Source organism: Melanerpes formicivorus, unplaced genomic scaffold (assembly GCF_026170545.1).
Source record: "Melanerpes formicivorus ecotype bairdi unplaced genomic scaffold, bMelFor1.0.p_v2 SCAF_7, whole genome shotgun sequence".
NCBI lineage: Eukaryota > Metazoa > Chordata > Aves > Piciformes > Picidae > Melanerpes > Melanerpes formicivorus.
Genome location: NW_027142359.1, coordinates 4,609,645 through 4,633,670, shown reverse-complemented (window position 1 = coordinate 4,633,670; position 24,026 = coordinate 4,609,645). Strand labels below are relative to the sequence as shown.

The 24,026-nt window shown below is 44.7% G+C and overlaps 2 long non-coding RNA genes across 3 annotated transcripts in view; both read left to right on the top strand.

Annotated features, from left to right (window-relative positions):
- The first annotated feature begins 1,054 nt into the window (after window positions 1-1,054).
- LOC137442160 (uncharacterized) lies at window positions 1,055-6,523 on the top strand. Its single transcript, XR_010987594.1, has 4 exons — window positions 1,055-1,104; window positions 2,027-2,220; window positions 5,324-5,387; window positions 6,431-6,523. It is a non-coding gene; the product is annotated as an uncharacterized lncRNA (long non-coding RNA).
- Window positions 6,524-9,153: 2,630 nt separating this feature from the next.
- The window catches only part of LOC137442159 (uncharacterized), a 29,019-nt gene continuing 14,146 nt past the window's right edge, over window positions 9,154-24,026 (top strand). For both annotated transcript variants that reach the window (XR_010987593.1, XR_010987592.1), the window contains exons 1-7: window positions 9,154-9,353; window positions 10,066-10,142; window positions 11,205-11,292; window positions 13,835-13,907; window positions 15,664-15,849; window positions 20,270-20,459; window positions 21,044-21,227. This is a non-coding gene — a long non-coding RNA (uncharacterized lncRNA). The remainder of the gene's footprint in view (window positions 9,354-10,065; window positions 10,143-11,204; window positions 11,293-13,834; window positions 13,908-15,663; window positions 15,850-20,269; window positions 20,460-21,043; window positions 21,228-24,026) is intronic.

Below are 24,026 nucleotides of genomic sequence, written 5' to 3'. Positions count from 1 at the left end.
TGAATTATAATTTAACTGCTTTTTATTTTCCTCTTGAGCCACAAATGCAGGAGCTGTACACTATTTTCATCCCATATTATGCAAGCCATTGTGAAAAAGCTGCACAGAGTAATGGCCCCATTTCCAGGTGATGCATATGCCAAGGTACAGAGATCATTTATTCTTCTTAAAAATTAAATGAGGGTAGGATTAAAAATGTTATGTTTTGCCTATATGAGCAATATTCCTCTAATCAAACGTTCCAAATATATTGCCTTGTTGTACCTTCTCTGTAATACAAATTGTCCAAGGGAAACCATATGGCAGCACACCAAAAGCACATAATCATCCCACTTACCTGGGTTATCACTTGCAAAGCACCAGTATACCAAGGACAGGGTAGAATAAAACCAGTTTGGCCCTGGGGGTACTTCTGAACGAAGCATTCAGTTGCTTTCTTATGCATGGAAAAATTATTAAACAACTTCTTTAGTGAATGTGTGGAAACCTTTGCTTCTCTTTAGCAGGCATCTGTATGGCACATATAATTCCTCTACATATGGATGCAAAGTGAGAAGGGTCTGTTCTACAAAAAGCTGAGGCTAAGGCCAAGCCCTCTGTTCATGGTGTCCCATGCATGATGCTTCCTGGCTGTTGGACTAAGAAGTTTAGATAACTTTTGTTTACTCTCTTGTATATCTATGTGTACATATGTATCTGTGTGTGCATTTGTGTCTACAGAAGCTCAAACTTCCTTTAACCTGACCAACAGCTGCCTTTGCTGAGACTCAGCAATTCAGTACTCAAATCATGGAGGAGCAGAACAGAGTGAATCAGGACTGTCAATATTCCACCTCCAGGAAGGCAGCAGATTAACACAAAACCACAAGCAAAGGCTCTGTCCTGGAGACTGCATTTCATATTTAGGGGCAACAGGGAGTGAAAGGTGTCTCCAGCCAAGCTGCACAGTGTCACTGCAGAGGAGTTAATTGCCCAGGATCTAATCTGGGGGAGAATTGCAACACATGCCTTGGTAAGGCATCCCACAGGATGATGTGGACAGTCCTGGCCCTCTCTAAAAGCAGCCTGGGAGAGAAGAGCTCCGGAAAGTCATCTGAAAAAGAGGTTGGTGACCCAGCTGTTTGGTCTACCTCTCTGCCTTGGGTACCCAATTTGGCTATTTGCATTAAAACACTTTCAGGGCAGACTACAGCAACTTTTCTTGGAAAGATAAGGCCTGGTCACATATGTCTGCTAGACAAGAGCTTTTTGGAGGAGGTAAGTAGACAATTCAATTTGCACAAGATGCCATGGTCTGTAAGCGGGCCTAAGGCTGACCATCCTGTTTTACATTTGTAAATGTTACACTCTGAAATGTCATTTTCATATTTAATGCATGTGCCTTCAGTTTCTTGCTCTGATTTTGTTCCCGATTCAGCTTGTGATCCAAGTTAAGACACATCTGCTTTCCACTGGACTAGAAATGCCATGACTTTGAGGGTTCCATTTCTATGTGCCATCAGGATTCTTATTATTATTACTACTACTTCTTTTGGGGGATATTCTTCTGCTCTGCTTATTTCTGTTAAGTGGTGGAATATGGTTTAAAGCAAAGCATGACAACGCCTGTGATGGCAGTCTTTTCCAGACTTTTTCTGAGCATCCCTCATGGCTGCCTGCAGCTGGGATTGGTGAGCTTTCCTGTGAGGAATAGAGCTGTGCAGCCACCCCACGTCATCTCACTGCCTATTTTCAGGCTGTGTGCTGTGCCCTCTTGGGTCAAAGCGAAAATGGGAAAGGATCCCAAGCCAAAGTGTGTGGAAGATGACTCACTGGATTATTTTCTGCATTTCAAATATAACCCTTGCATTCTTGCCAATGTATCAATACAGTCAGGACCTCCCTCCTGCAGCAAGCCTCATGTATTTTTATTTGTGCACACTACGTAATGTTTCTGCCAATACATTTACCCTTTTCTTTTTTTTTTGGTATTTAGTTTATTTTTCTTTTTTTTTCTGCCCTTCTTTTTTTTTTTATTCCCAAACAGGCACAGAAAGACCAAAACTGCAACCCATCCAATGCAATTCCTGTAAACACAAGATACTAAGGGTTCAACTAGTGACATCTTTGCATGATTCTCCCCAGTTCAGGGACTTACAGAAACTGGTCAAAATGGCTCTGTGGCACCGGGCAGCCCATGACCTGTCTGTCTTTGAGGAAGGAAAAAGCATCTTAGCTAAGGTATGCTCTTACACAGAGAGAGGGCAAATGGGTGACAAAAGCAGTGCAAGCAGGGCTGGGAAGTAAAGGATCCATACTCTTCTCCCTTGTATGCTAGCAATGCTCTACTCAGCCCAGCCCAGCTCTGAGCTGCGTGTCCTGCTGTCTGTTTTGGGAGGGAAGAAGGGAATGGGCTCAGATTGGGAAGGGCTGAATCAAAGCTGTTGTTACTAGGAAAATGTGAATGCAGAGCTCATGGTGAGGAAATGAGGTTGATGTCCCAATGGGAAACTTCATCATCAAAGCACCTCATCCCAGGGATCATGTTATTCTCAGAAAGTGGGGCATAAATACTGAGTTAATTGTGGTCAGAACCTGTAGCAATAACCTGTTTATGGGCAAGCTCTAGTCCTAGTCTAGAAGAGCTGTAATTGTACCCTGCCATCTAAATTTGCTGCTTTATTAAGATTACGTTCTCGAATGAAGAAAAAGAAGTGAGTTAGTTTGATATGTTTATTGCTCTTTGTCAGGATGGCAATATTTTTTTCTGCTTTGGAAATAGATGTTCCTGCTTATGTGGCTATATATTTATCCTTTCTTTTAGCTTTTTCATTACTGTTCCCTTTAATCATTTAATGAGGAGCGTTCAGGTTCCTGATGATTTAGAATTATGACTCACAGAGACACTGGCAATATCTTTGCTGGAGTAACGTTGATCCTCTAAGTTTAAGACTTTAAATTCAAACCACATGTTTTTGCCACTAACTCTGAAGACAGCCCCTAGAGTTGTGTGACTGTCACTAGAATATAAACCATAACTACCCTGCAAACAAAAGCCACAGTATTTAAATTGTGGTTACGGTCCACAGAAGTGACTATTTTAATCATTGCTCTGGTTTGCTCGGGAGATCTGCTCCCTCTGCACATTCCAAATATCTCTGCAGATTTTTATAGACTGAAAGGAGATTTTACTGCTTTCCACTTCTCTTAGCCCCACGGAGGCCAGCCAACGTGGGGCGAGTGAGCCAGATTTCTTCCAGACTCGCACACCAGCAGGAGTGTGAGCTGAATTCCCGCGGCAGGACCTGTCAAGCAGATGATGTGCCCGCCAGGACGAACAGTCACACTTCCATGCCCCCGGAGAGCTCACAGGGTGCAGGGCAGGGGGGGGGAAGAAAACCAAAACCACAGTGTTTTTCCTATAAACCAGATGGTTCAGGGCAGGGGGGGGAATAATCCCTGAAAGGCCTCTCGGGCTGGAAAGGTTTTTTGGAGCGCAGCTACCTGGATGCCACACCACTCCAGGGAAAGGGGCTCTGAGTAAAGGAAAAAAAAATATTTTAAAATGACATTAGATGTAGAACTAGGAAATTGAAATAAGAGGATGGAAAACTCTCAATGGGATTTTCTTTTCCTGATGGGTTTGAGAAGGTACTTCAGTTCCATTAACATCTCCATTATACAACCTCTTTCTTACAGCCTTCTGGTCTGCACTTCATCCTCTTTAAACTCCTCTAAACTTGATCACTGCTTTCCCCATGACTCTCAGGCCCTTTTAGATCAAATCCCATTTAGAGAGTGGCTGCTTTAATTCACTATCTGCATTTCTGAAATGCAATATATGTATTTTGTTCTTGTAAAAATCTCCTATTACAGTATTGAGAATGCTCCCCTGATACATGTGTTTTCAAAGCAAATGTTGGTAGGAGAGGACCTAATTCATGTGAGATGGTTTTATTAGGCGTCTCCTAACAAATACCAGAGTATGTAAATGAAATATAACTGTACATACATATTCATCAGTCTGTTCTTGGAATTAAATGTGAGCTCTGTGACATTTGGTTTTAAGGAATGACTAATTAACATGTGTGCAGGATGTTCTCATCTTCCTTCTTTCGAGTCCCAGAGTCAGAGAAAAGCAGACAAAACATATTTCCACTCTTTCTATCATAGTTTGCAAAGCAAAACACTGCTCATGGCAGCCAAGAACTTCTCAGGCTTTTTGGTACCTGGTGGGTGCTGACATGAGGCCTCTTCTTGAGAGTTTATTGTTGTTAAATGTCATCTCCTCTGTGCTGGGGCCAGGATGTCATTAAAAGAAAATCAGTTTTGCATCTGACCTGTTGCATCAACATGTCTCAGATCACAGTAAAGAGCAGGACAGCTTCTGGAGTACAGCCACTGCTGCTGGTGATTTACCTCCACAGTGGGATGCTGTAAAACTGGGCTGAGCCCTAGGCTGCTCCCCATCCCTACCATCCCAGAGATCCAGCTCTCTAAGAAAACCCGGGCTGGATCCTGCAGGGATGTTTGGGGTTTGGCTGCCTCAACACCATGCTCAGGAACACTGGGCTTAACTGTACTGCCAGTGAAAACCCAGAGCAAACCCCACTTTTGTTTCCAGCAGGGCTGGCTGAAGTCGCTTTTGTGCAAGAGCAACGTGTGTGCAGAGCACGCACTTTCTGAGGGAGCAAAAAAGTAATTTAAAACCCCCCACCATAATGTCTTTCCGAGGGTGCTGGGGGAGGGCAGGCACACCACGCTGCCTCGTCTGAACGCCCTGGAGAAGTTGACCAGAACAAATCTCAGCAGGAACACACAAACCTCTATTATACCTTTTAAAAAGCTCCCCATTGAATTCAACCAGGCAGATGGGAAGGGCCCTTTTATTTCCTTTTTCTTTCTTCGCCTGAGTTCATTCTCTCCCTTTGGGGGAGCCAAGTTCAAAGAGATGCCAAATGCATCAAAACCTTCCCAATAAAGTCCCTTTCACTTCCCGGCAGAGCAGGGACGGGCTGGGAGCGTGCTGGGAGCGCTGTGTCTGCCGGTGACTTTCAGGACTGTGTGTGGCAAATTGTGTGCACAGCTCCCACAACAATACCCTGAATTGGACGTCTAATTCCCTGGAAATTAAATCCTTCAGCTGGTCAGGGAAAACAGGAGCCAAAGAGATTAAACAGTGCAGCACGGAGAATCTTTGGAAGTTGATTGGGAGGGGTTCTTGCGGTTTGCTGTGTTGTTTTTTGGTTTTATTTTTACAGAGGGGTAGCAAAGCAGTGGTTTAGCATTGCTTCCATTTCTATTTTAATCTGAACCATGCATTCCTTCATTTCCCTCCCAACAGTCCTCGATCCTCACTGCCAGGGGGCAAAAATTACTTGTTCAGCTCTGTACTAATCACCCAACAGGTGAGTTCTGTCCCAGCAAGCACAGACCCAGTTCAAGGTGCAGAATGCATTTTTGTGGCTGTGGGGTGAGCAAAGGGAGATACTGTGGAGGCAACCCCTCCCCCCCCCCCCCCCCCCCCCCCCCCATAGCTCCAGGCATCCCACATTCAAGCTCCGGTCCCTGCTAGAGCCTGCAGCAACTAGCATCTCCCAGGCACTACACTGGCCAATGCAGCCTTTGCTCAGTCCTGGGTTATTTATCCCACTGCAAACTTGGTTGAGGTTGGAGCCATTTGGGTGCCAGGAAGGCCAGAAATGGGGCCGAGACATTCTCATTGGTTTTTTGCTGTCAGTCTATTAAATATGAGGAGGTCCAGCAGTGGATGCTCTGGTGCAGCACAGCGAGTAGCTGGATGCTGGATAAAAGCACAGCCTCTGCTCCTTAGGAAGCGATCTCTTCCCGCAGGGCTGCTTTTTAACTGCTACAAGTCAAAACTTAGCAGGCCTAGCAGTGACAATTTTTTTTTCCCCTTAAAAAAACATAAATTAAAAAAAGCTTTTTCCTATGTATTTTTACTGACAAAAGCCTGAAGCTTCCTTTATATGCTTTATTTTCTTTCTCCTCTGAAACGGTCGTTAGACAAAAGCAGTTTTGCTGCTGGTTAATCAAGAGAGTGATGTGGCCCTGCATTTTAATCCTAAACCAATTAGCAGGATTTGACATCATGCCATTAGACTGCTTGAAACAAAAATCAAGGACAGCGTAATGCAGCTAGAAAAGAACAATAACCATCAGCGCTGCCCTGTCAAAGGGGAAGGAAGAAATTTGGCTGTGTGTGTAATTTCCAAGCAATCCCCTTTCCCTCAAACCTGTGCATTCAAAGGAGGGAGCTAAATAATAATGAGAGGGGGAATAAATGTTGAATCTCTAATCACATTACCCTAAACTGCACCAGGTTTAAAAGCAGGGATTGCTGTTCTTGCTCCTCAGTCAGCTGGTATTTGCAAATCCTGAGCTCTGGTTTCTGATTTCTTTAGCCGGTGTTTTGTGCCTCCCTTTGCAGGCAGGTCGCAGGCACACCAGGAACGGCAGCAGACATGCAGACATACAGAAAGGAGCCCTGACATGAACACATCATCATCCCTAAGAGACAACTTCCCAGGCACGTAAATATTTGCTTTCTCCAAACCACCCAAAGATAATTAATGAACAAAAAGCTCCTTTTAGCAACTGTACTTTTTGCTGGCAGAATTGCACCTTACTGCTGATCCCACAGCGGCCATGCAGCCCAAGCCGGTGGCAGGGGCTGGAGCCAGGCTGGCAAGCGTTAGCCCAGCCACGGCTGCAGCCTGCAGGCAGAAATAAGTCTGGCAAAGATGTGTGGTGAGAACAAAAACGCAGGCAGGCCCCGGGGTGCGGTATTGGAGGGATGAATGCCTAAAGCACACCGGGGACTCCACGCCTTGCTGCGCTCTCGAGGCTGGCAGCGGAGAGTTGGAGCAGGAGTGAAACCCAGCATCTCGTAAAGCAGCATATGGATAGAGTGCAGGCGGCTGGGGGTTTATGTCCTGTGCAATATTTTTATTGATATTTATTTTGATTTAATTTGGCTAATGTGCAGGAAAAATGAAAATGCGCCACGCTCCTCAACATCTGATGAGGAGCTGAATGCGTTTTAAATTTAGTATTCCCACATAGGCAACGATCTTTAAGGTCTGCCCAGCAACTGTGCTGGAAAATCATGAGTCACTCCATGTAAATCAAGGGATGACCCTTGGAGCAGCAGATTATTTCTAAAATGCTGAACTGTTTCTGGAGCATTACAGTTTCTAATCTTTCTACTTCAATCTTAGTTTTCCTTTTAATGAAAGCAGAGTTCCCCACACCTAAAAATCACTTTCAAATAGTGGGAGTTTAAAATAAAATTAATAAATATCATGAGATTGATGATAAAATGGTGAAAGATGGCGATGGTCCTTATCACTGCGTTGAGAGAAGAGGGGTTGAAACACAGCAAGAAGGGGGAGGAGTGATGGTCACTAACAGTAGTGTGCAGTTGGAGATTGGGGTGCAAATCTCTGCCAAATACTTCCAGGGCAAACTTGGGCAAGTGACATAAATCTTCCTCTCTCATAGCTGCCATCTACAATATGTATGGGATAAAAAGAGGCCATTACCTCCACAGGGTTCTGTAGAAATAAATGTTTTAAACTGGTGAGGGGAAGCAGCAATGGCAGAGCCATGCACAGTCTGGAGAGGAACAAAAACGAATTCCCTAGAGATGTTAAGAGCAGATGAATCCTCTGCCTTACTGCTGAAGCAGTACTCCCCATGCTTACAAACAATTTTAGGGGAATAAATTGGTGAGAGGAAGTTAGAATGGGTAAGGAGAACGGGGACAAAGAGGTAGCTGGGGTATCCCAACAAACTCTGTTTGCCATCCCCCTAAGTCTGCCTCTCACTGCAAAATCAGGATTTTACTGTCCTGGTTCCCTCGCCTATTAATAAAGGAACAAAAACTGCATTTGCCTCCTCAAGGGTGTTGTGAGACAAAGTTGGTAAGTGTTGAAAAGAAACCCAAACTGGAGGAGAAAGCCGGCTTTGTTGCCTTGGGACACAGACCACAACAGACCTCACTCAAATTTTGCTGTAACATCTCTTGAATGAAAACGTGTTCACCCCCAAAAAATCCCATCAGACATGTCCTGACTTGAAATGGCTGCCAGGGTAGTGAAAGGAGCTGCAGATTACAGATCCTCAGGGCTCTTGTGGCAGCAAAATGTTTGTCCCGTGGATTTGGGCTGGATCCAATGAATCCAAAAAGTGCTCAGAGTGACTGTTTAACTTGTACTGTAGGAGAAAAGAAAAGAGCCAAACAAACGAAACAAAGAAGGACCAAAACAAGAAACAGCAAGAAAAGCCCTTTATATTAAAATAATAATAATATTGAGACACTGGCCAGGAATAATGGATTCAGAGGGTCAAAGGCTAAATTGCAGCCTGAATCTTGAACCGAATTAGAAAGTAAACGAAGGAAAATTGAATTCAACTGGTCAGACCCTGTAAACTAGGCTTGAGGCTTAAAAAGGAAAAATGTCTTCCAAGGAGAACAGTAGCACCAAACTTGGAGAGAGTATTTAAGGTATCATACAAATTATAAAGGATTATTGATTCCATATTTGTTTCTTCTACCCTGTATCTCACTGAGACGTACAAAAGTAAAAGCCATATTTGTGGGATTTTAAGCTTTACTTGATATCACAGCGCAGGCTTTGTGACCCAGCCTCTGAAGGAATATAATGGTCTTTTTTAATAGGAATAATTTTGTTTAAAGCTGTTCTAATCTAAATAAAATCTGAAAACACTAGGAAAAAAAAAAATCTGTAAACCTAGACTGGGATAAAATTATCCCAAAAGGAAGCAGAGTAAAGAGTGCACCCACAGTCTGGTAAAACTGAAGAATTAATTGCTGAAAATAATGAAAGGAATGGCAGCTTTAACGGAATGGTGGGCTTTCCTGCTGTATTCTGGGCAAGCAAATATATCCAAATATAGCAAAAATATTGGAGATTGTAACAGGATGCAGAGAAAACACTGCAACTGCCTGGTGTTTTCCAGGTGCATATTATATATACAAAGCCAGGGGTTTTATCCTTAGTGAAAAAGAAGGCTTGGCTCTTGGAGATCTTTGGGTTTGTTTGTTTGATTTCTAGCCTCAGAAAACAAAACCTTTTTGTTTGTTTGTTTTGTTTTTTAAGGATTTGTCCTTTTTTTTTTTTTCCAGATACAAAATCCTTAGGCTTGCATTAATTTGATGTGCATCCATCTTAATTCAAGTTGATCCATTTCAGTCTTGGCAGCATATTGATAGCAAATGGGAACGAAACGACATTCGACAAACTCCGCCGCACCAGCAGAAGCAGGGACCAGACAGGAAACCTGGGGTCATCTCCTGGAATCAGCTCCTGGGCTGCAGCTCTGTCCTTGTATGTATATTATTTTATTTTATTTTTTTATAGCCAAGTGGTTATCATCTTAATTGTATCTGTAATTTCAAGGGTGCATTATCATTCTAATGGATGATGAGCACTCAACAGTCACAAGGAACATTAATTAAAAAATAAGTTCTCCTGTCCTAGCAGGGAGAGTGTTCCCTAATCCCCATTATGGAAATTGGTTAAGCCAAGAGAATATTTCCTTTATAGTTTCAGCTCTTCAGAAAGCCTTTGATGTCCTAAGCCAAAGCAACTACCCATCAGGAACTGAGAGATGTACTTTGGTTCCCTGTGCCAGCTTTTTACTTATGTCTGTCATTTCATTTTCCCCATAATATGGGGTAAAGTCTTCGCCAACATCTTCATTTTCATTCATTAGTGAAATCATGGTAATAAAACCACTTTGCACTTAGCTCTCTCCTAGGCACTTTGGAGGTTTCTGTTACTGTGGTGTGGATATATATCGAGAGCCCTCCATCCAAGAATGACCAGTCAGTAAAGTTTCTGAATATAAAAAAGGTCAAAGCACTACAGGACTCTATTATTATCACTTAAAATTCTGAGAGGCATTAAAATTATGAGGTTAGGAAAGGTGTAAAATCTAACTGGCTGCCTTGGTATCGCTGGGGCTGTCAGTGAGCTCTACCCTGGGCTCAGCACTCACTCTTCTCACTTGTTCTTGCTTTTTTTCCCCTCAAACAAGAGGTCATTTTGTGCTGTGCCAGAAGGTGTTTTACACATCCACTGTTACGCTGTCCTCCGCAGCTTTAATCTGTATAGGTAAGATGTATCCCTAAATAGTTTGAAAGGCAAAAAAAATAAGCACACACACAAAAAAGCTGCAGCTTCTGTGTTTTCTAGGAAGGGGGGGGGGGGGGGGGGGGAGGAATGTCCTGAGGAGCTCACTTTATTAATATGAGATGGCAAATATTTTTTCCTGTTTATTAAATCATATGAAAGGTTAATTATGGTTAGCGACTGTGGGTAGAAAACAATTCTTGGAAGATGCTTTTGTAACAACAGGTTGGCAGTATGCAGAAGCCATCTGCTTCCTGCAAATGTTAAGGTACAATCTCAAACTTGTGAGGTTAAAAATTACAGATTGCAGAGTAGTTTGGTAGAAGGAAAATCCATGTTGTGTTGATGTAAAGTTGCTCAGTCTCCTTGACACACAGCCTGGAAGGAGTGCCAAGTTCCCTAAAGGACAGCGTTTGGCTGGAGAGGACCCTCGCTCGGGGTATTCTATACTCACACTGGCTGTCTGCTGAGCTAATTAAGCTGGTTTTGTGCTGCAGTTAATTTTATTTTATTTTTTTAATACAGAGACTTGTTTGAAATTCTGACCTATAAAGAGGAATGGGTTGTGGGTAAAATATTCTGCTTTCAAGCACAGAATTCAGCTCCTCCATGAAAGAGAATAAAACAGTGACACAAACATCAAGGTGTCATGCTCCTGCAATTTGTTACTTCAATCTGCAATGTTTAGACTCAGCTGTGACTGCGGACTCATCATGCTAAGGACTATTTGCTTGAAAAGAAAGAGCTATCACCCTCATTTTGTAGAGTGTGTTGGGGGGGGGGGGGGATATAATAAAAAAGAAGTGATTTGTCCAAGAGCACACAGGGAGGTTGTGGCTAATGGAATTAAACCCAGATTTTTCAGATCACAGTGATGTGCCAGAACCACAAAACCATTCTTCCTCTCTGTGGGTCAGCTACTGTAAAGTCAGCATTTGGGCTGGGTTTTCCAATGTGTTCCTCTTATTCAAGGATCCAGATTAATTCTGCTGAATTTTCCACTTCCATGCAAAACATCTTCCAGTTTTTCCTTCCCCTCTACAGGTAACGTTGCCCCACTTTTACCTGCTTCCTGACAGTGAAACACAGGTTGAACCACCTGAGAGTAGGAATGGGGAACTGGCATCACCAGGTCTGCCCCCTTCACTTTTCAACCAAATAGAAACTTTATTATCTTTTCTGAACTCTGATCTGGAGTGATATCATGCAACCTTTAGCCCCTTTTCTGTCCTCCTGAATTATTTACAAACCCTCTCCATGCTCATCCCCAGGAGCCATCTGCTGAAAGGTTGCTGTTTAGAAAGAGCCTATTTCCAAAAGGTGCAGGTAATGGAGACATGGAGTTGTTTAATATGCAGTAAAATGATCCAGGGCCTCATTTCTAGTGTCTCTACCCTAGCAATGTTGTCAAGGCTATGCATGTATACAGAGGTCTCCCCTCCAACACTGCCCTGTGTTTTTCAATACACACTTTCCAGTCAGACAACTTCTTTTTAAAGAACCTGGTAAAGTGGTTTTATCTTCTCCCTTTGCACAGAGCTGGTGATCCACTCCATTATTGACACCTCCAGCCAAGAACAGCAACCTGATGTTAAAAGCCCTGTAGATGGAGGAGAAAGGGGCTGACCCCTTGGGCAACACTGCAGAACACTTTGCCATTAGTTCCCATCCTCCCTGGTACCCAGAGCAGCACTGGCCCAGGATTGTTGGCAGCAGGACCTACACTAGTCTGTATCATCCCTTTCTGCTGCCATCAGTGCTGGGGGCTCTTTGTATGCACAGTCTTGAGCACAGGACTTCTGGTAGGCTGAAGTCCATGGGGTCTTCTATTTCTAGGCTGAAACCACTGATGGGGAAGAAGGAGCCAGCTGTATTCATCTGCCTGTCATTTTGTCAACAGGCCTGGACCCTTCTTTCTCTTCTCCCTACTCTGATCTCTTCACGGAAATTTAAGATGTTATGGGCAGTACCAGTAATGCTTTTATCAGGCTTCCAGGAGCACCCTGCAAGAGTTGGCTGCACACAAGGACAGAAGCACACAGAAATTAGGGATGAGATTTTTCAGTCCCACCAAAGGGATTTGGATGCCCGGCATCCATTAAAATGAGTAGCAATTTCTGTCCCACCCTAAATGGCCAGAGCCCAAATTGCTCCATGAGATGTAAACCATCTTGGTTAATGCATGGACACTTAAGCCCTCAGCATCTGACTTCATTTATGTTTTGTTTCCAGCAAACTTGGTTGATCATGTCCAACAAAACACTCATACAGCCTCCCATCCCCGTACCCATTACCCACTCCCCAACAGCTCATTGAGCCGTTGCTTGCCAGCTCCTCTATCAGGGGAAGGTGATGAAGGTAGCTAATTTGTTTGCAAGTTGGTGAATGATGGAAAAGGTTCCTCGTCCATCATAATAAAGGCTCTCAAAAGAAGGGAGACAAATGGTCCTTCCTCTCGTTTAGCCTGCACTAGGCAGGGACATTTGAAACTGAGGGAAAGTTCAGCATAGCCATATGTAGGGAGGGATGTGCACAAATCACATCTGCTGCTAATTGGATCCAGAAATCTAATTGGTCCCTCATGGTTGGCCAGTGTTAAATACAGGGTCAGTGCAGTGGTAATGGGGGGTCCACGGGGGCTTGATCTGGGCAGCCCAGTGGCAGGGGGCTGTGCTGGCACTGTAGTCTGGGCCATGCCAGGGTGTTGCTGTCCAGAGTCAGGGGTGCAGAGCAGCTTGGGCTGCTTTAGCTTCTGCTGACCTGGCAAGGGGGTTAAGCCACTCTGACAATTGGCATGGGTCGCTCATGGAGCAGACTGGGCATCCAGGGCCCTGCCCAACTCAAGGGGAGATGAGGACATAAAATAACATAAAATTAATACAAAATAACTGCAGGTGGGTGCTCTGCTTAATGCCTCATCCAGAAAGCATCCCTACATCAAAGCACTGAGAAGCATCTCTTAAAGTGCCAGAAACAGGATGTTTTCCCCACATCCCCTTCATACTCAAAGTCATTGCAACCTTCTAGTCTATGTTAAGGACTACTGGCCTCTTTTGAACCCTTTTTAGGACCATTACCACACCATCCATACATGAGCCAAAACAGCCACCCTGGACTTGAATGCTCCCAAAGTACACAGAACCAGGGGACCTGGGAAAGTGGAGAGAAAAACCTCAGTTTGGTCTCAGGTCCATTTTAGTCCTGGAGATGGCTCTGAGTCTTCTTATATTATGCAAATTTCCTCAGCCAACCCTAATTTTAATAAAGTTGATTAATCATTGTGCTGTAGACAAGGACAGTTATTCCCTGACTTATGCTATGGCGTATATTGAAGCTGTATCCTTAAATGAATTACTGCAGGGATCATTAAATTTTGACTTAAATTGGACATAGTAAGCTCATTTAGAAAAATAAAAAGCTTAGCAAGTTATATATAAACTAGAGGAAGAATGAATCTCCTCAAACTGTCTCCTGTCTCCTTTTCAAGTGGGAACCTAAAGGGCAGATTTGCAAAGAGGAGTTTTAATTTGCAGGGCAAGTTTTCAGGAGGGCACTTTGAAACTGCATTTGTGTAAATCCTAATTGACTTATGGGCTCAAAATTTGGTGCTTTATCCTCGGACAGCTCAACTGGTCCCCAGATTTGGGGTTGACAGTAGAAATATTGCTCCCCAGGTTAAAAGCTGCCACCTTGTCCTTGCATGGTGCCACAGGGCTTGATGGGAAGTGGGTTTTGCTCCATGAACAGGTAAGACTTGCTTTTGGGGGCAAACAGGGTAAATTGGAAGGGCTGGATGGCAGCACATGTCCACCACTTTCATGGTAGCATTAGATGAAGCTGTGCCCGGCGCTGTGAGAACTGGGGGGAAGCAGAGACCCATAGGCAATGTTTTTATGGGATTATGCTAAAAATTGACATTCAATACTCCACTACTGCTGATGGCTTTAGGGTCTGAGTATTTATTCACTGAGGGTTTTTAGAGGACGGATGGAGATGTTTAGCTTATGTCTTGTCTTCTGCCTTGCAAGCATTTGAAAACAATCCAGTGTCTATTCACTTTATTCCCTGTGGTGAAACTGCTGACCTCACTTCTCAGTGCTGAGAATAGTCCCAGGAACATCATGGGGCCTTATTGCACCAGGCAATGGGCAGAAAGAATTTTTTCAAACCCCTATCTCATGTGCTGCTATTTGAGATTCCCATCCCCGACAGCAGAGCTAGGCAGACCATAAGCAGCTCAACTTGGGGCTGCAGGGCAGCAGATACAACACTATTGAGTCCCTCAAGGTGGAATAGTGCCCTGTAAAACCCCAGAACCATAGCAACATTGAATATTCATTTATTAGATAAAAGAGGACTGCACCTCTGCATATGGACTGTAGAATGATTTGGGTTGGAAGGGACCTCTCAAGGTCATCAAGTCCAATCCCCACCCCTGCAGTAAGCAGGGACATCTTCAAATAAATCAAGGTACTCATCAGAGTCCCATAGAACCGGACCTGCAATCCACCTCCTCTCTGGGCAACCGGTGCCAGTGTTTCACCTCCCTCATCAAAAATTTCTTCTTTAGATCTAGTTTTAATGTGGAGATGTATTTTCAGCAAAGGGGAAAGACTGTAAGCAAAAATAAGGTGATAAAGTAGAGGGGTTTGAGTAGTAATATTCAGATCCAACTTGACATCCAACTTGTACATTCAAGTCACACTTTTCCATCCCAACTTAGACATCCCAGTCACACCATCCCAGGGGTAGGGGGGGAACTCTGGAGGGTAAAGGGATTGAAGCTGCATCAGCTAGCCCTCTACTTGCAGTGTGTCTCTGTATTTTAATTAAAAAACCTTAATTAATTTTTCACTTCATGTCAAAATGCCTTTCAGTGTGACTCTCAGTGATGGACACATCTCTTGGGAAAGGGGGCATTTTGCAAGAGAGAGAAGAGATACTTTTTAAAAATCAGCATTAAGCAGCAAACTCTGAAGAGCTGCATTTTAGTGCCCCTTTGTGCATCATTGCATGGTCATAGCAAAATCAAGCTGTTGCTTGAGGAGGTTTCAAAGCAGCTACTACTACTAAACAAACAAAAGCAAACTGTGCTATCCTTTGGATCTTTAGTAACACACAATATATGCAGAACCAGTGTGTCCATACCTCCAGAAAAGCAAAGGGAAATCACAGAATCACAGAAACATTCAGGTTGGAAAAGACCCTCGGGATCACCAAGTCCAACCGAGAGCCCTACTCTACAAGGTTCACCACTAAAGCATATCCCCAAGCACCACATCCAAACCATCTTTAAAGACATTCAGGGTTGGTGACTCAACGACCTCCCTGGGCAGTGCATTCCAATGCATGACCACTCTTGCTGTGAAATGTTTTTTTCCTAATGTCCAGTCCAAACCTACCCAGTCACAGCTTAAGGACATTCCTTCTTGTTCTGTCACCAATTACCTGAGAGAAATAATGTGAACCTTTAACATGTCTTGCTTTGTGCTTTCTGGTGAAGGGCTCAGCAGCCAGAGGAGGTTCATACCTTCCTACCTAACCCCGAAGAGGTTTTTCTCCTATTCCACCGCCATCTCGTGGTTGCCTGCAAAAACTGCTGTCGCTGCAGAACGCCTCGCACCAGCAGCTCATGGTTGCACCACGGCACCTACTAAGAGCTCATATCCGCTGGAGATAAGCTACACAGGTAATTGCAATTAACACTGCCCAGCAGTAACAGGGATGCTGGGGAGGGGGAGATGCGGGCGGTTCAGTCACGGTTTGTGCACTCATAGGGCTCAGAGTTGCCTTTCTCAGCGCTGTGTGTGGATCAATGGACATGTGCTCTCCCCCGTGTTACAAGGGCTTGGGAGCGCTGGAGAGCATTACCCAACAGATTCGGCTTTTGCAAGTGAAAAGGTGAGTATGGGCTGGGCTAGGAGCCAAATCCGTCTAAATCACAGAATCACAGACTGGTAGGGGTTGAGAGGGACCTCTGGAGACCATCTAGTCCAACCCCACTGCTAAAGAAAGTCACACAGCAGGTTGCTCAGGATCACAATGTCCAGGTAAGTCTGGAATCTCTCCAGAGAAGGAGACTCCACAATTTCTCTGGGCAGCTTCCTCCAGGACGCTGTTACTCTCATAGGAAAGTTTTTCTTCGTGTTCAGATTGGACTTCTTGTGGTCTAATGATGAAAGACATCAGGGCTGTTATTTAGAGTAGGATATATCTCATGCTTAATGTGTATGAGGATCTATAGGAAAGATAGCAACAGTCTTTTTAACAGGGCCTTTTGTGACAGGACAAGGGGTGATGGTGTTCAGTTAAAAGTGGGGTGGTTCAGACTGGGTAGGAGGAAAGTGTTTTGTACACTGAAGGTGGTGAGACACTGTCACAGGTTGGCCAGAAAGGTGGTAGAAGTCCCATCCTGGGAACATTCCAGGTCAGGTTGGATAGGGCTCTGAGCAACCTGATCTAGTTGAAGATGTCACTGATAGGGGGTTGGACTAGATGAGCTTTAAAGCTCCCTTCCAACCCAAACCGTTACTTGATTCTTTGACCTTCTTGCAATTACAGCCCCTTTTCTGGCTGGAGCAGCAGTGTGCTGGGGATGAAGCTCTCCATCCCACTGGGGAGGATGATCTGCAGAAATTATCATTGGGATGAAAATGTCAGGTCCAAGCACACCTGCAACAGATTTCCAGTCCAGCTTGCTCTGTGGTTCTGGACAAAATTTCCCTGCCATGGTTTCATCCTGCTGTAAATGGCGTATGTCTTTGCAGGAGGCTGCATATGTGCCCCTGGTTTTCCTCAGTAAGGCAAGGGAATGTTGAAACTCAGCCGGCATTTGGGAAATTACCCCCCTCTAATACAATCCAGACCTGTGGAAACCCTCCAGGTCTCAAAAGCCCTCATCGGCCCAATCAGGACTTTGATGACAGAAAGCAGAATAAAAGTGAACAGGAAGAAAGCAAGTTTAAACAGCCCCAGCTGTTTGAGGTGCCCCAGAAAAAGCCAAGAAACCATGGAAATTGCTATATTATGGTGAATGACACCAGGTATCTCTGTAGCTGTGTGTCTACAATCACGAGCACTGTGGATAAGGAGAACAAAACCTAAACCAGTGAGCAGTTTTGCTGGCGAGTCCTAATGATGCCAATGTTTTGATCAGTTTTGGGGCTTTCTGATGATAGCTGTGCCATTTTCCTGGGAAAAATGTCACTGAACACATTGGCTAGTAGCTTTCCACTTCAAATCTCCAGGGTACATTGGCTTTGCTGCCTATCCCCATCCCTCCTGGATCTTCTGCATCATCAGTAAATTTGTAAATCAGTAAATCATCGTTCTCTTCCATCATCAGTAAATTTGCAGATGACACCAAGCTGGGGGCAGGAGTTGATCTGCTGGAGGGTAGAGAGGCTCTGCAGAGCGACCTTGACAGGCTGGACAGATGGGCAGAATCCAACGCCATGAGATTGAACACATCCAAGTGCCGGGTTCTGCACATTGGCCACAACAACCCCATGCAGTGCTACAGGCTGGGGTCAGAGTGGCTGGAGAGCGGCCAGGCAGAGAGGGACGTGGGGGTGCTGGTTGATGGTAGGCTGAACATGAGCCTGCAGTGTGCCCAGGCAGCCAGCAGGGCCAATGGCATCCTGGCCTGCATCAAGAACAGTGTGGCCAGAAGGAGCAGGGAGGTCATTCTGCCCCTGTACGCTGCACTGGTTAGGCCACACCTCGAGTACTGTGTCCAGTTCTGGGCCCCTCAGTTTAGGAAGGATGTTGACTTGCTGGAGCGTGTCCAGAGAAGGACAACGAAGTTGGTGAGGGGCTTGGAACACAAGCCCTATGAGGAGAGGCTGAGGGAGCTGGGGTTGCTTAGCCTGGAGAAGAGGAGACTCAGGGGTGACCTTATTGCTGTCTACAACTACCTGAAGGGAGGTTGTAGACAGGCAGAGGTTGGTCTCTTCTCCCAGGCAGCCAGCACCAGAACAAGAGGACACAGTCTCAGGCTGCACCAGGGGAGGTTCAGGCTGGAGGTCAGGAGGAAGTTTTACACAGAGAGAGTGATTGCCCACTGGAATGGGCTGCCCGGGGAGGTGATGGAGTCGCCATCACTGGAGGTGTTCAGGGGGAGACTTGACAGGGTGCTTGGTTGCATGGGTTAGTTAATTAGGTGGTGTTGGATGATAGGTTGGACACGATGATCTTGAAGGTCTCTTCCAACCTGGTCTGGTCTGGTCTGGTCTGGTCTATTCTATTCTATTCTATTCTATTCTATTCTATTCTATTCTATTCTCCACACCACGTGTTTACAGTCATTCAGATCAAAACTCAGTCCTGTCCCTCCTTGTCACCGCTCACCCTGCTAATCTTCAAACTAAACTTTCTTTCTCTCCTGACATGGTGCTATGGGCTTTGTGCTACTTCCCTTCAGCCCAAGGAACATCAGGAACAAGGCACTGCAGAGGTCATTTGGGCAGGCTGATGAGTGGGATGCTGCTGCTGCATTTGGGACTTACTGTTAGGACAGAGCAAAAGCCATTTTAATAATGGCAGGGTTCTGTGGGTATGAGGAGGACAACCTACAGCAGGACCTGGAGAGGAAGGAGGAATGTTTGGCACCTGGCACCTATGGAGGTAGTTAATTGACATTATTAGGCATTTTAAAGCATTTTCAAGAGGCAGTTCCCAGCTTACATTTCACTTCACCATGGAGTAAGTTTAGAAACAAATGAGAAAGTTGTTAATTTGGCTCTCACTGAAATGAATGGCTTCCTTTATACCAGAAAATTTTTCTCAGAAATGTGGAGATTTAATTAATCCCTTGCTGGAAATAATGTACAGTATTCCCCTAATCTCTAATGCAGGATATCAATGCTAATGCTCAGAATAAAGAACAAGGCTTGTTAAACCTACAGCTGGAAACACAACCATGACCCCAGTGGTCTGGTGTGAGCAGCTCTGCTGTCTGCTGACCAGCCTCAGCACCCTCAGCTGCTTGGGTAGATGAAATATATTCTGCTGGCTGTACTGTATTGCTGTGCTGAAGCAGCTGTACGAGTCCCAGCTTTCCTATTCTCCATCTCAGTCCTGGCCATGTAGCCAGTCCAGCTCTTGGTACCGTGTTACCTATTGAAGTGGAGCAAAGCCATGTGAGAAGAACAAGTCCTTCCACGCATTCATGAGAAATGGATTCCTGTGGTCTTCCTTTAATTCAGCTTTGCCATAAAACCTGCAGAGAAGACTTCAGGTGTGGCCTCCCACCTCGCAGCACATCCCTGGAAAGCAGATGCCCATGTCAAGCTGCTGGAGCTGCTTGGAGGGGAATGAGGCAGCTCTTACTTAGGTGTGTTTGAGCAGGATGGTTGGTGCATGTGTGCTCAGACAGTTTGCCCTGTAAGAGGATCTCCTGGTTTTTCTAGAGCAATTACCTGAGGTGCATGAGCCTGTGTCTTTTGGGCTGTTTTGGTAGCATTGAGCATTCCTGGTGTAACCCATTCTGGCATCCCTCAAGTTCCTGCTGCTAGCTCTCTCATCAGCTCTCACACACACATTGGCATCTGCTGCTGAGCTCTGTCCCAGCCCCATCTGCTCCACTCTTCATCCTCACCTCCTGGAAACAACTCTTCTTCCTCACCCTTTGCCCTAGGCTATAGATAAAGGGCTAATCCTGAAGCTACGAGTGTCAAAGATCTGCCTTTGACTCCCGCAGACTGCAAGGACCTTAGCTGTTCATTTCAGGGTGGATTTTTAAGAGATGAAGAGCACAGGCTCAGCATTGGGACAGTTCAAATTTTGTCATTGAGCCTGAGTGTGATTTCTTTCCCCCAGGAAGATGCAACGTGGGAGAGGTTGGGACAGGTTGGTGCTCCTGGGTGACCTTTGGTTTGTCTTATCTTAATTTGTATTTTCCTAGGTGAGATGTGAAACACTCAATGAATCTTGAAAGAAAACTGCATTGGTTTCAGTGCAGAACATCACGACGTGTTCCAGGTCATTACACACAGAATCCAACTGGAAAGGATCAGAGGAAAAGGGTCTATTTTGGGGTTGATATCTACTAATTGCTCCAAACAAATGAGCAATGCATCTGAGAAGTAATTTTATTTTTTTTTTTTCAGGTTTCCATCTGGTAGAAGTCTTGTAGGTGCCATAGCTTCAGAATAATTTCAAGGCTGTACTTTTCACTGAAGACTCCAAAGTTGGAACCAACCAATGAGTGAAAGAATGCAGATTTGCTTTTGTGTCACTCATGTCCATTCAGAAAACTACTGAAGCAACACGTCTGAGGGCTGTGAACACCTACACTCGGTAACACTGGATGTGGGGAGGTTTGTGGCTGATGCAGAATCCCCTTTGCAGAGCTTTCATAAGGAAACAAAAATGTAGCAAGGGATCAATCCTCTGGTCCTAATTTTTCTTCTAACTCTATTGTTAAGTGACCTTCCTCTGCAAGCCTCAGCTCACCTAGGGAGAAGGTTTGTCCTGGTAGTGCAGATCTGGGACCTCCAGATCTGGGCCTCTGAATCTGGTATGTTGAGATTGTGCATCCTGCGACCCAGTGGCTTCCTCTTTGCAGCTCTTCTCAATGTGCAGTGAACTGTGTGTTACCTACACCTCACCTTTCTAGGTCTTTGTCTTCTGAAGAGCTAGTAAAGACCATAAAGCCAATTTTGGAGGCATAGAGGGAGGAACTGAAAATAGACAAGCTGACCTTGGCTTCTCAGAAAGGAGTTGAGTGTTCCCCAGGGTTTCACCCAGTTTTGAGAGGTACAAAGTTGCACGGCCAGGGCACGACCTAACCCCATCACCGTACATAGCACCTTTGCAGCCCTCAGTGCATTGCAGACAGTGACATGGCAAGTAATGTTAATAGGACAATCTTGCTTTTGCAGAACATTTTGAAATCTGTACTTTTATGCCAAGGAAAGAAAGAAGGAAAGGAAACTGAAAGAACAAAACAAGGAATAAAAGAATGAATGGGGACAAAATGGAAAAAACAAAAAGAAAGAAAGAAAGATTAAAGGGGCCCAACTCAAAGAGATGTTTCCTTTTTATGACCTGTGAAGTTGCACCAAGGTGAGAATTCCCTTTGCCTCAAAATCCTAGTCTGCAGAGATAATAAAATGTCACAGTGGGGAAGGGGAAGGGCTGGGGGGGAGATGGAGAATTGGAAAGGAGTCAGAATTGCAGGCTGTATTTACCATTGCTTGAGCCCTACAGAAGGGTGCGAATCTTTCTATACTGCACCCTAGGAGTGTGGCAGTACTTGAAGTTTACAAATCTCCACCTCTTCTCAATGATAGATGGACGAGTATAGATTTGCAGGCTGATTCCTTCAGAGCCCAGTGGTGATTCTGAGGTGAATTTCCCAGCTTTTTGTGAAACCGAGGTTTCACATTGCTCATGAGCGAGTTCCACCCACTGAACCATAGTGTCATGGACCTGTGGAAAGGAGTGGGAGCAGAACAGGAGACTTCAGAGCTGTTGCTTTTTAGACGCCGGTTACTGCAGGGTGTTCTGTGCATCATCCCGATTTGGGCTTGTTTTTGTACGAAAGCAATTGGCTGGCAAGAGTGCTGTAAGTATTCCTAGTAGAGCTGTGTTGAGGAAAAAAAAATCTCTTTCTTTTCATGGAAAATTTTTACTTTATATCTCAAAACTTGAAAATTTTAGTTGAAAATTGAGGGAGCCTTCCTTCCCTGATGTGGCTTCTTGTTTTCCAACAAAAATAGAGTGGCATAGATGAAAACAGAAACCTTCTGTCTTCATATACCAGAAAAGTTTCTTTACAGTTCAAATAACTGGTAGTCTCTAGCCTGGCCTCTCTGCCAGCTTCTCTATTGTTTTCCAGGAGGCAGTAGAAGTTGTACAGAGCTGAAAAAAAGGTCCATGCTTAGCCACATCTGTTTCTGAGCACGGACAAGGTCACTGAAATATATGCACTTTGCCATGGGTCTCCAGCCATGAGAACATACTCATGGCTATTGAAAAATAAAATTCTGATCATGGAATCATAGAATATTTTGGATGGGAAAGGACCTTTAAAGGTCATCTAGTCAAACTCCCCTGCCATGAGTAGGGACATCTGCAACTAGATAGGATTCCTTAGTGGCTCATCCAACCTGACCTTGAATATTTCTAGGGATAGGGAATCTACCACCTCCCAAAGCAACCTGGGCCAGCGTTTCACTACCCTCAGTATAAATAGTTTCTACCCTATCTCCCATTTTTAGTTTAAAACCATCACCTCTTGTCTTAGGGCTACAGGCTTCATCATTCTACAGGCCTTTGTTCCCATGTTGTAGTCAGTACTAAACTGGGTTTTGATGAGAAGGTGTTTTTTACATTGAGAAATATGTAAATACAAGCTCTTCAGCACTCTCTTGTTGAAAGCTCTGGTCAGGAGTGGTGATGTGGATGGTGGCAACTGAGTTCAGCTGGGGTGGTTCTGCTTACCATTGGCACCCCTTAGAGCTGAAGTCCCCTTGCTTAACCAGCCATTTGCATTTCTCTAGGAGGTTTTGGGACTGGAAATAGGGACGGTGCAGAAATTGCACCAGGAAGCTCACCCTGTCTTCAGGGCAGAAGAACTGATGGATTTGGTACAAGGGCCTGATGCTGCAAAGGGCCTGACACTCACCCAGATACCTGAGCCATGTGCAGAGTGAGGATGCTAAAGGGGCACCATGCAGCAGCCGCCCACCTTCTGGTAGTGCCATGAGCACCCATGCATGCTGCCACCATGGGCAACGCAACTCCAGTGACCTTCAGAGAAAGAATTACATTTGCAATGGATAAACTGTTCCCCACATATCCTAACTCTGGCTAAAGTCTAGCCTGTTAAATTAAACCCATTTTGTTGAGGGTTTTTAATGCTGCTTGCCCATATGCAGAATTATGTCTTTAAAGATTAAAAAATCCAATATAAACAAAATAAATCCAGGGAGCTGAATGCATGAATCATTATTTTAGTACATATTGTCCATTCTAATCTGCAGTCCAATTGTGAAGTCATTCAAAATGCTGCTTCTCAGTAATTAGCAGGAATCTAACTCAGAGCCAATTTCTGATTAAATGTGCTTAAAATCAATAAAACATCATGAGTGATTAGAGTCACGTGTGATTAGCCCTGTCGAACAAAGCAGAATAAGTTATGGCCTCACTTTAACTTGTCAAAAAACAGAACTGGGGGTGGGAATGAAGAGGAACAGCTGATATTTCTATAAAGGGTTTTTCCAGTTCTCTGCCTTTCTCTTTGCTCCTTTAGAAAAGTGAAAGGATTGGTTTGTTGTCTGAAAATTACAGGCTGAAGGGGAAAGTTTGAGGCGGCTTTGGCTTCTCCTGTGGGTTTGTTTAAGGATATGCTGGGAACAGCATTTTTTAATCCCACGTCTCAGCTGCAGGAGGGTTACCTGCTTTTCCTGGGGTTACCTTTTCTAGAGCTCTGTCCTGAGTATTTGCAGGAGGAAATAGCTATAAGATTTCAATTTATTTGATTTTTAATCTGGAAGAGGCACAAAACTCTTTTCTCCTTCCCTGTAAGAGTGAGCAGTGCAGTGTCTTATCCCCTACCAGTAATAGAAACAAAGAGAAGCAACAATTCAAAACCAGGTGCGGATTGGAAAGCATTAGAAGGTGGTGAGATGCACAACTCATTAGGGCAACTCACAACACTTCTGCCCCGTGGTCTTCTGGACACACACCACCACTTCTTCCATCTCTCTGGGGTCCAGCGTGAGGTGCTGCCAGTGGAAAGTGGCTTTTTGGGCAGGTGGCTTTAGGCAGCATCCCCCTTCCCCATGGCAGCTTGGGGCTGGGGGGGATGCATGGTGGCACCCAGCTGTGGGGGAGATGGCTGTGATCTCACGTTGGGTG